Genomic DNA, 11764 nt, shown 5'->3' with positions numbered 1-11764 from the left:
CGCCGGTTTTATCACCCAAAAATTGTCCCTGTGCTATTTACTTTCAATTTAGATTTTCGGGAAAATGGCTCTGGGTACAGTTATGTATGAAGGAGTGGGACTGGAATGGAAAAATGACCCGATTTCACCATCCAAGACCCAAATGAGCCTCGTGCTGCTTTTGAGTCATCATTCCTGTATTTAGTGGGCGCTGAGTCTGGAAGAGCTGCTTGACATCCTATGGCCTCAGCAGGCTTCCTAGTCGGGAAACTGAGGCTCAGAGAGGTCCTTGTGGGCAAGGTGGCTCTGTTTCACAGCCTCATCTTTTCCAAGAGCTTTTACAGCCTCGTGGTCCATAAAAGAAGCCTCCTACTGTTACACTTCACACCTGATGTGATGAGGATACGCCTATCATCCCAGTACTTGACTGTGCAGTGAGATCCGAAGTCAAAACTAAAAGCAAATATAAAGGGAGAACCAAGCACAAAATCAAGAACTGAGAAGTGACCCCATGAGCAAAGGTGCGTGGCAGTGAGCTGGAAGGCCAAGTTTGGTCTCCGGGGTGAACATGGTGGAAAGACAAAACACCCTATGAAGATGAGCCAAGAGTACAGGGTCACAGGCCACACCTCCAACCAGGAGAAGCCTGGAAACTGCCAGGGGACATTAGAAACACGTGCAGAATGACAGATTCAAGCTGCATCTGTGACCAGGTGGGAAGGGTCAGTGTTGATGGGATAGAGACCACAGGAGGGATCGCTATGCACCTGTCAAAAAGGAAAAACAGGGCAAATAAAAATCCTGGCAAGGAGGAAGAAAGATTGTTCAGAAACTGCTTAGGAGACAACATCCACAGGCCAGGGGTGTGCACAGTTACAGGTGGGGTTTCAGGCTCGCTGTCATCACAGGGTTGGGCAAACTTAGACCCTGGCCCACCCCCAGCCCCTTACTGTGGGATCTCAGAATACAGGATAACCACAAAATTCATGAGAGAGGTTTATCTTGTCTGGCTAGGTTGGCCTCAAACTCACAATATTTCTGCCTTTGCTTTCTGAGTACTGAGTGGCAAGCATGTACACCTGTGTCTGCTGGCTTGCACAAGGCCAGGAATGTCTGCTTTTTTTTCTCTTAAATTTGCTACTGTATCTCCCAGCCTGGTGCCAACTGGGTGCTCACAGGTCTCTGTCAGCTTTCCATTGCTGTGACAAAATGCTTGAGGTAATCAGTTTAGAAAGAGGGAAGTTTATCTCGGCTAACAGTCTTGGAGGTTCTAGTCCATGGTCAGTGGATCACTTGGCTTTGGGTATGGAGAGAGGCCATGAATCATTACAGAAGAATGTAATGGGCAGAGCTGTTTACTACATGAGAGTCAGGACATGGTAGGGGAGTGGGGAGAGAAAAAGAAATAAAGACAGAAGAGCAGACAAGAAGATGGAGAGGAGAGAAGATATGAAACAAGAACTTCAAGAGCAGTGACCTTACTTCCTTACAAGAATGCCATGGGCTGGACACCAAGATGTCAACATCTGTGCCCTTGGGGCGTTTTCAACGACAGTACTGTGTCAGGACCCAGTGCAACAGATTCCATGCCTACCATCAATTCCTTCTATCCTATGGCTTGGTCTTTCAGGACACAGGAGGTTGCCTATGTCAGCAGATGTATGGGAATGGTGGCATGGGACAATCCCTCACTGTTAACAATCCCTTGTTGGCTGAGTCATGGTCCCTCAAAGATGTCCAGTCCTGATCTAACTCATAACAACATCACCTCACAGGGGAGAAGGGTTTTTTTTTAATGCCATTTCTTGAGGCAAGAAGTCATCCTGGATGTAACTGCCCAGTAACATCACAGGGAGTCAGGAGGACCAGAGAGAAGCCAAGGCAGAGATATCAGCTGGATCTGAGTTTCCCTGACAAGCATGAGGTTCCTGCCCTAGAATAAAGCGCCCCAGAGATCAGCTTGTTTTTGGGACTCTAGACCCGTTGCCATAGGCAGTACCTCAAAGTAAGAAATACAAGGAACATTACTCCCCTGGAGCTTCAGAAAACATCCCTCTCAACACATTTTAAAGCTCCAGCCTCCAGAAGTCTAAGATAAGAAATGTGTTATTCAAAGCCACTATGTTTGTGAGAATTGGCCGCTGCAGCCACAGGAGATGAAGACAGATCCCACGTGGGGAAAAAGCACTATGACTCTCACCCACATCCTATTGGCCAGATTATATCACATGATCACACCCATGAGCAGGGAATCTTGGGAATGCATTCCATGGCTAGTCAGTCACACCCCAGGTGATGGCTCCAAGAGATGTATGGGAGAGGATTATTTGTGGGTGTCAGTTTTTCTGTATTCGAGGTCAGCTAGTGCTATGTGCTGGGCTGTGGGCTGTGAGATCCTCAGGAGGAAAGAAATTGAGCAAGTGATCACTGGGTGGGGATAGAAACCCAGCCACATGGAGTTATCCCTGTCAAGAAGGCAAAACAGTCCAGCCATGTAGGGACACAGGGAACGGGCCTGTGCCCTTTTTCCCTGGGTGGTGCCCAAATCACTCATCCCCATCCCTGAGACCTCTCGAGCCTGGCCTCTTTCTGTTGTTTCTCCACCTGCTAGCCTTTTCCTATGGCCTCTCACTCTCTCCTATCACCCTCTCCCCCAAAACTGTTTCTCTTAGCCCCACCCACCCCTCCACCTGCTCATCCTGGAATTCAGCTGATTCAGTCTCTAGCTCTTGGCACCAAATCCTTGCCCACATGGTACATCCTGCCAAGCACAGCATCCCACTGGCCACCATCTCTTCAGCTTTCACCATGATAAGATATGAAGGTGGAATGTGGCTCGAGGAAGGAGCTAGGTTTAGGGGAGTACTGGGAGGAGGGTGATTCAAGGGCAGAATTCCTGAAGCAGAATGTACTTGTGCATCAGGAAGACAGCAAGGCAGTTTGTGTGATTGGAATAGTGGCAAAGTTTTTGTTTATGTTTCATTTGTGGTTTTTGAAACAGAGTCATATACCCAAGGCTGTCTTTGAACTTCCTATGTAGCCAAGGATGTACCTTGAACTCTGGATCCTGCTGCCTCTACCTCCCAAGTGCTGGGATGATGGGCATGCATCCAGGCTTGGTGATATTTCTGAAGGTAAAGATAAAATCCAGGTTTTGAACATGCCAGAAAAGGGACCTACCTCTGAACTACGCCCCAGCCCTCGAAGTTGGAGCTTAATTTAAATGCAATAAGGGTTGTTAGATTGAATGAATGAATGAATGAATGAATGAATGAGTGAATGAATGAGCATAGATGATTTTGGTATGTCTAAATGAAGCCATCACTCACTATCACTGCCTGGTTGCCTCTGATGGACTAAGTCTGTCTCCCCTCACCCAATGGCCTGAGCTCCCATGTTCTCTCAGAAACCTGTCACCTGAGCCCATTGGCAGTTTCTGTGGTGGCTGAACCTGGTGCTGGCTCTGTCTTAACACCACTCATACAGACACACAACCAAACGACTCAACAGAGTTATTATAAAATATTAACATTACTCACAAAATAAATTATTCACACTCCTTGTGTTCCTGCTTGCAGGTGTTTAGAGGCTAATGAGGTTTTTATTTCAGTGCAGAATGGAGATAGGCCCTCAGGAGGCAGAGGCATGGGGGCTGAGCCACACTCTCAGGCTCCGTGACTTTCTGTGTCTCAGCTAATCTCAGCCTACGGGCTGCGGTGGGTGCATGAGCAGAGTTTGAGGCTTCCCCTTCCCTCACCCTGACCTACAGGTGGTCAGGAAGGGACTGCAGAGCAGACAGATGACAGACAGACAGACAGACAGACAGACAGACAGACAGACAGACAGGCATGGACAGGGAGGAAACCACTGAGCTGGAAGGAGTCATAAAGGTTGAGTGGTTGAGCTGTGTCAACCTCAGGAACTTTCCTGCAACAGCTGGGAGCTGACTTTGGGCAGGGAAAGCCCTTTTCCAGGCCACCAGTGAGTAGGGGACACAGGGGCTTCTGGAGCCCTGTTCCCATCCACTCAGTACCGCACACCTCAGCATTACGGGCAGGGCAGCTGCTCTCTGTCACCCACGTCAGGGGGCACTGCCCCCTTTACTGTTGGAAAAAGCGAGGCTGGCACAGAATCCATCGCAGAACCCGGCACCACCAGGTGGTCAGTCACCCGACGCCACTGTATGAGGTCTCGGGGCTTTCTTTCTGATGGGCGTGCTCAGGGACGGACTCACTCTCACACATGACTGTATTGTCCTTTGGCAGAGGCCACAGACCAAGGGGTTTTGAGCAATTCTGGGTGCAGGGCTCTCTGCTTGGGAAGCCCCCAGCCCCGCTGGCCCTATTCTCCCTCTGTGGCTCTGTGGATACATACTTACCCTCAGGTCCCACTGAGCATCCTCCCATGTGGTCCATGTCTGCAGCCTGGGGTGCCAACCCCACACAGGGCACAGATGAGGGTCTGACCCTCCTTGTTGCTGTGCCACCCCTGGGCTTAGGTGTCGCTCTGTCCCTGAGACCGGAACCTCACTTCCACATAGGCAAGCAGTCCCGTCCAGTTTTGACCAAGTCCTGGGAAAATTAATTAATTAATTAGAATAACAAACTGTCTTTTTTCATTATACATGCCAATTCAAGTTCCCACTCTCTCCCCTCCTCCCATTGCCTCCACTTACTCCCCCACCCCCATCCACTCCACAGACAGGGTAAGGCACATTTCTTTGGGGAAGGTCCAAGGCCCTCTCTACTATATCTAGGCTGAGTAAGGTATCCATCCAAAGAGCCAGTGCATGCAGTAGGGATAAATCCTGGTGCCACTGACAGTGCCCCTCAGTCTGCCCCTCCATACAACTGTCACCCACATTCAGGGGGACTAGTTTGGTTCTATGCGTGTTCCTTCCCAGTCCATCTAGAGTTGGTGAGCGACCATTAGCTCAGGTAAACTGTTTCAGTGGGTGTATCCAAGTTCAGCTGAAGGGTGGGAGGAGTGAGAATATGAGCAAAGAGGACAAGACCATGATGGGAAAATTCTGCGAGACTCTCAGGCGTCCATGAAGGCAGGGCACTAGGCAGGAACCTGACTCCTTCCAACCTCTTGCAACCTCCCTCCAAGTCCCCTCCAGCCCTCTCCAGTCCACTCCAGCCCCCTCCAGTCCTCTCCAAGCCCCCTCCACCCCCAAGCCCCATCCACCCCCTCCAAGCCCCTTATAGCCAGCCCCCTCCAAGCCCCCTCCAGCCCCTCCAGTCCGCTCCAAGTCCCTCAAGCCCCCTCCAGTCCCCTCCAGCCCCCTCCAGTCCCCTCCAGCCCCCTCCAGTCCCCATCCCCTCCCCTGCCCCCTCCACCCCTCCTCTAGTAACCTCTGTCCCTCTCCAGCCCCTTCCATCTCTGGAGAGAGATGAGAGTGATCATATAAGGAGGTGCTGATGGCCTGGGCGGTTCTCTGACTGGGCAGAGGCTCTGCTGCAGGAGATGCTGAAGATGGCTGGTGAGATGATTTTCCCACCATCTCCTGCCCCACCTTCTCCCCTCCCTAAGCTTTTATTTAGCTGGATACCACCCTGGGGCACACAGTAGGTGCTATGCTGTGCACCCATGTACTCTCTCCCTCGGGGACAGTGCCCCCTTCTCTTTCCCTCCCTTCTGGTGTGGGTGGTGAGGGACTTCATCTGGTCCCCACGGCTGTCACTCAGCCCTAGTCAGAAAGGCGAAAACACGGTTGCCATGGAAATGAATAAGCACCCCCCCCCCCATGGAACAGATGTGTGAACCAGGCACAGAGTGACCCAGGCTGGTGAGTCAGGACTAGAGGGTGGCTGGTTCCCTGCTCCCTGCCCATCTCCTGCTCTAGGGGGAAGCAGCTTCATGGTAGAGAGTGAATCTGTAAAAGCCCAGTTCTTGACCCAGAAAACCTGGCCTCTCTGTACCTCAGTTTCCCCATCTGGGAAGTGGGCCCGAGGATTACAGCTACTTGTTCACTCACTCTCTCCTTGGAGAAGATAAACTGGGTTGGCCTGGGAGGGAGACAGTGGCCTCCACAGACCTTTAAGCACTATGTCTCATCTATTCAGATTCTGCTTTCCTGATCTGACAATGGAGAAACAGAGAGGTCAAGACACTGTCTGAATGTCACACAGCCTTCCTTACTGAACTGAAGTTCCAGGCTCTGGCTATTTGTGCAAGAGACAAATGCTAGCTGGCTCTGTTGTGGGAACTTCTTTCCCCTCCAGATCCTGGCCTGATCCCACCAGGCAGTGATTAGCAGGACTGTCACCATGATTGGTTCAGGGGGTGGCCATGTGACCTGGGACAAGCTGACCTAAATAAGCCATAGCAGTGAAAAGATTAATTTCTACTTCTCATCACTAGGTAGGCTGAGGCAGGAGGATTGCCACTACTCGGAGGCAATCACACAAGACAAGAGGCACATGCTGTCGGCTCCTGGATGCAGCCGGGCCTGAACAATGAAATTTCTGGATAGCCTGGCTGAGGCTTCTTTGTGGGAAATAATGATAATTTTCATGCAGTTGTTTGTTTTTCGAGACAGGGTTTCTCTGGGCAGCCCTGTCTGTCCTGGAACTGGCTCTGTACACCAGGCTGGCCTCCACTCACAGAGATCCGCCTGCCTCTGCCTCTTGAGTGCTGGCATTAGAGGTGTGCACCACCACTGCCCAGCTGGAGCATCTGTGGGGAGGAGTCGGTGGATGCCAAAGTGGCCCCAGCTGGGACCTCACAGCCCCTAGGGAGGGTGATGGAGGCACTTCCATCACGAAGTCCTCCAGGGTTGACCCCAAATAACCACCAAGGGCCCAGCTTGGTCCCCCAAGTCCCCCGCGGGGCTTCCCGACATTGCCACACACCGAAGATGGGCTTTTATCCCAAAAGCGAAACCCAGAGCAGGTAGCAGGAAGTGACAGATGTCCCTGGACCTCAGTTTCCCCATCTGAGTCAAGGCAAAACATGGGTATCTTCAGGAGGATGGGGTGCCTAGGAGTCTGCATGGTTGCCATGGTCACGCAGCAGGCACCCTCACCCTCCCTCCCCAGCCCTTCACCCTTGGACCAAGCCTTTCCAGGGACCAGTGGCTCCCGGTGTCATAGTAACCGTTTCCCAGGCACCCGCTGTGCTTCCTCATTGGCTGAGCCTGCTGCCAGCAAAGGTCAGCCTCGAGGTCACTGCTAGGGCCTGGGCATCTCCCTCCAAGATCCGAGTGGGAATCTCGGTTTTAACTCCTTGGCTCCCAGTAGGCCCAGGGACCAGACAAAACCCCCTCGAAGGAGGGTTTGTCTAGGGGACCCTCAGCTGCACCCCCCATTCCCCCAAATCTCAGGCAAATGCTCAGGAAGAGTCTAGGCCTCCAGGTGAACCTTCTTGCTTCTAGAACCCTCACCTGGTACTGGAGCCTGTGGGTACGGTAGGGTCAGGGCTAGTCTGGGCTACTCAGCCAGACTCTGCCCCCCCCCCAAAAAAAACAATATCAAGATAGCTGGGGTATGGCTGAGCCAAGACACAGTGCAAAGGCCCCGGGCTGTATCTGAGTATCTGAAGAGGGACACGTTCCCCTTGTTGCGGGTCTGCATGGTCGTGGGGGGTCATGGTGGAGACATCATCGCCAGGCCTCCTGCCATTCTGGCTCCTGCCAGTTGCCAGACACATGCAGCCCAGATGTTCCATCCCGGGGACATCTGTCAGGAGCGCCGCAGCAGAAGGTTGTTGCAGACAGAAAAGTCCTCAGCAAGGTTGGGGGCAGACTTAGCCCCAGACCCCCAGCGACCTTGCGCCTCTGCCTTTGACTCAGGTACTGAGCACCGACTGTATACCAGACGCGGTCCCAGGGACCAGGCAAAAGTTCCTGTCAGTGCCTGTGAGGGACAGACAGAAGGGGAGCAGGGTGACAGTCGCTGGGGAGAATTTAGCAGCCGTGCAAAGGCTGAGGGGGGCACATCACCCACATCTCACCAGCTGTATTTGCTGGACTTCTTTCCCGGTGACTTACCAGGGAACACAATACAGAACCTCTCTAGTTCCTTATGTGGAGCAGGCTCCTGTCCTGCTGAAGAGTTCTGCCATGTGTGGGTCCCTGGGCTTTGGTCCTGCACCCATCAGGAGGTCTCTGCAGACGCATGCACGGTTGGTGTAGCTATCAGCGAGGCCTGACAGCGTGTGTAACAAAACCACCTTCAGATCACAGGCTGCAGTGCCAGGCAATTTCTCTCCGTCCATCCTCTGAAGTTCTAAAAATCGCTTCTCTCGAATTCTTTCATCTATTCCCCATAGGAACGACCTTGATGCTAGGGAGATGGCTCACCAGTTAGAATGCTTGTGGTGAAAGTGTGAGGGACTGAGTGTAAGTTCCCAGAACCCAGGCGAAAAGCCGGTGTGCAACGTGGACGCCCAATTCCAGTGCCGTGAGTCCCTGGGCCTCACTGGCCTGAGAAGTGAGAGACCCTGTCTCAGGGAAACAGAGCAAATAAAACACCAAACAGTTCTATCTACAGTCCCAGGCATTCGGCAATGCCCCACCAGCAGCAGAGAGACTTTCTCTGCAGCCAGGATTTGGAGTTCTGCAGAACACATCCTTGCTGGACCGTGTCCCCGAGAATGGGCTGTGATTTCTCGGGGGACACCACAGCTGCCAGGTGACTACAGACCACAAACAGTGAGGTCCTGATGTGCGGGGTGACGTTAGAACCCCGTGGTCTGGATAATCAGACTAAGGGCCGTATACATAAAGCTGCTTGCGCTGATCACTCGGTGCAGATGGCTTTCCACTGTTCCAAGCGAACCCAAGGCCCTTGCTTCCTCCCGCCACGCTCCGCCCCTTAAAGGTCCCACCACCTCTAAGTAGCACCATTCGGGGCCACACCTGGAACGCACACACCCTTGAGAATATTCTAGATCTCATGCAGTACAGGCTCAACAGGGGACAGTCTCCCGATGCCTCAGTTTCCATTTTTGCCTCATGGAGTTGATGGTGCTGCCCACGGGCATTTCTTCTGGATCTCTGCCGTCCAGGCTGACCCAGAATTTCTATGTAGCCCAGGCTGTCTCAGAATCCCTGATGCCCCTGCTTTGACCCCCCCAGACTTCCATGGAGCTAGCGAAGGGGCCTGGGGCCTCGTGTATCTTCCCAGCCCCCTGACAAGCCTCCCCTTGCCCTTGCAGGAGTCCCTGGCGTCCCCATCCCTGCACAGCCCCACCTTCCCCGGAGCCATTTAACCGATTACAGAGATGCTATTTTTATCTCCAGGAAAATTCAATTATAGACCACGACCTTTACATTTCTTCCCAGGCTCACGTGGGCCGGGCCAGGGTGTGAAAGGCTTACGTTTGTGCACTGAAGGCTATCACTCACTAGGATGGCAGCCAGGAGAGGGGAGCTGAAGGGAGGGAGGGAGGGAGGGAGGGGAATGAAGGAGAAAAGAGGGGGAGAGCAGAGAGGGGAGGGGTGTGAAAGCTGAGGGGTGGGGAGACTGTGGGGAAAGGAGACTGGGGTAAGGAAGCTGAGAGGGAGGGAAGCTGAGGGGGAGGGAAGCCGAGGGGGGGGATGGAGTCTGAGGGGGAGGGAGGCTGAGGGGGAGGGAAGCTGAGGGCAAGAGAGGCTGACATGGAGGTGGGTGAGGCTGGGCAGAGGCTGGTTCACAATGGTGGATGGAGCTGCCAGGCCACTGATGCCTTCAAGGTGAAGGAGTCTTCTTTTTTTTTTTTTTTCTGTGATTGTTACCATCTTCTGCACACACATACAGGGGTTCACTCTCTAGCACAGATGACCCTAAACTGATCATGCGACAGTCTTTCCCCATCACCATCTGCATTGGTGCACAGTGGGCATCACGGGGAGACCTCTGTAGCCAAGGAACTGATCAATCTCATCCAGACTATGACTAGAGTGGGCACTCATCACATGGGCACATACATCCTGCCATCTATCATCCATCAATCTGTCCATCCATCTGTCCATCCATCCACCCGTCCATCCACCCATCCATCCATCCATCCACCCATCCATCCATCCATCCATCCATCCATCCATCCATCCATCCATCTACCCATCTATCCACCCACCCATCCATCCATCTACCCATCTATCCACCCACCCATCCATCCATCTACCCATCCATCCACCCACCCATCCATCCATCTACCCATCCATCCACTCACCCATCCATCCATCTATCTATCCATCCACCCATCCATCCACCCACCCACCCATTCCTTCTAGCTTCCCATCTGCCCCTCCCGCTCCTCACTGGTCCATGGCCTGTCACGCTGTCTTTTGCCTGCACCCTGGCTGTGTTCCCTCCATTTTGCCAGCTGCCCCTGCAGAGTTAGTTCCCCCACACTCTGGGGTGGCGTCCCACACTGTTTTCGTCTGCTGCATTCCATGTCATGGCTTCCCCCTTCTTCCTGAGCTCCCAGGTTTGGGCTCCTCTCCAGTACCAACACTGCCATGGCATCTGTATGTGATCTCCTGTCATGTCTGGCCTCGGATTCCCACTCTGGACACTGGGGTTCCAGGCATCCCTCCTGAGAAGCACCCTGGGTTGCAAGGCTGTGTTGTGTACAGATTCTTGTGTGGTGACATCGATTTGTCTGTCCACCCTCTTCTTGTTACTGCCCCCAGCGTCTGGGAGGGAGACACCAGGTTAGGTTCTCATGGAGGCCCCAGCCACTCTGCTAAACTGTTTGCTTTTGAAGATTTAAAGAAAATTTAAAAAGTTTTTTTTGTTTATTTGTTTTTGTTTTGTTTTTCGAGACAAGGTTTCTCTGTAGCTTTGGAGCCTGTCCTGGAACTTATAGCCCAGGCTGGCCTCGAACTCACAGAGATCCTTCTGCCTCTGTCTCTCAAATGCTGGGATTAAAGGCGTGCACTAACACTGCCCAGCTCGAAAATTTAAAAAGATTTAAAAATCTTTTTAGAGCTGGAGAGATGGCTCAGAGGTTAAGAGTACTGGCTGCTCTTCCAGAGGACCTGGGTTCAATTCCCAGCAACCCATGGTGTCTCACAACTGTCAGTAACTCCAAGATCCAGAGGTTCTGACACTTTCCAATAAATAGACATAAAATAAATAAGTAAACCAGCACTCGGGAGGCAGAGGCAGGAGGATCTCTGTGAGTTCGAGACCAGCCTGGTCTACAGAGCTAGTTCCAGGACAGGCTCCAAAGCCACAGAGAAACCCTGTCTCGAAAAAAAAAAATAATAAATAAATAAATAAATAAATAAATAAGTAAAAAAAATTCTGCTGGGCAGTGGTGGCACACACCTTTAATCCCAGCACTCAGGAGGCAGAGTTGGAGGCCAGCCTGGTCTACAAGAGCTAGTTCCAGGGCAGGCTCTAAAAGTACCGCGAAACCCGGTCTCAAAAGAAAAAAAAAAAAGAAAAAACTGTAAGTCTGCTTTCACAGGTCTTAATTTAGGAGCTGGGGGTGGGGCACTGAGGAGCAGCCACTTCTGCCCCACCTGATACTTCCCTGAGTGTCTGGCAACTGGTTCCTCTGAGAGACTGATTAGGAAACAGGAGATACCTCCCCACCCGTCCCCTGAGTGCACAGTTCCAGGAGGGTGTGGTTGCCCCCCCCTTTCTCCCAGGCTTGGTGTGGTGGGAGGACCCCTGACCTGAGGGACTCAGTTTCCCCAGGTTGCATCACCTGCTCCGAGGCTGGTCCCTGGAGGCAGGGGAGGGAATGAGAGAGGAAGGGGTGAGGTCACCAGCTAGGAGATTGCAGGTGCCCACTGGGGCTGGTGCCAGGAGCTGAAGAAACCCGCTGGGCACAAAGAATGGAGTTT

The sequence above is a fragment of the Alexandromys fortis genome, unplaced genomic scaffold, assembly GCF_014885135.2.
Source record: "Alexandromys fortis isolate MF-2015 unplaced genomic scaffold, M_Fortis_MF-2015_v1.1 scaffold_243, whole genome shotgun sequence".
Classification (NCBI taxonomy): domain Eukaryota; kingdom Metazoa; phylum Chordata; class Mammalia; order Rodentia; family Cricetidae; genus Alexandromys; species Alexandromys fortis.
Note: the sequence above shows the minus strand (reverse complement) of the source record.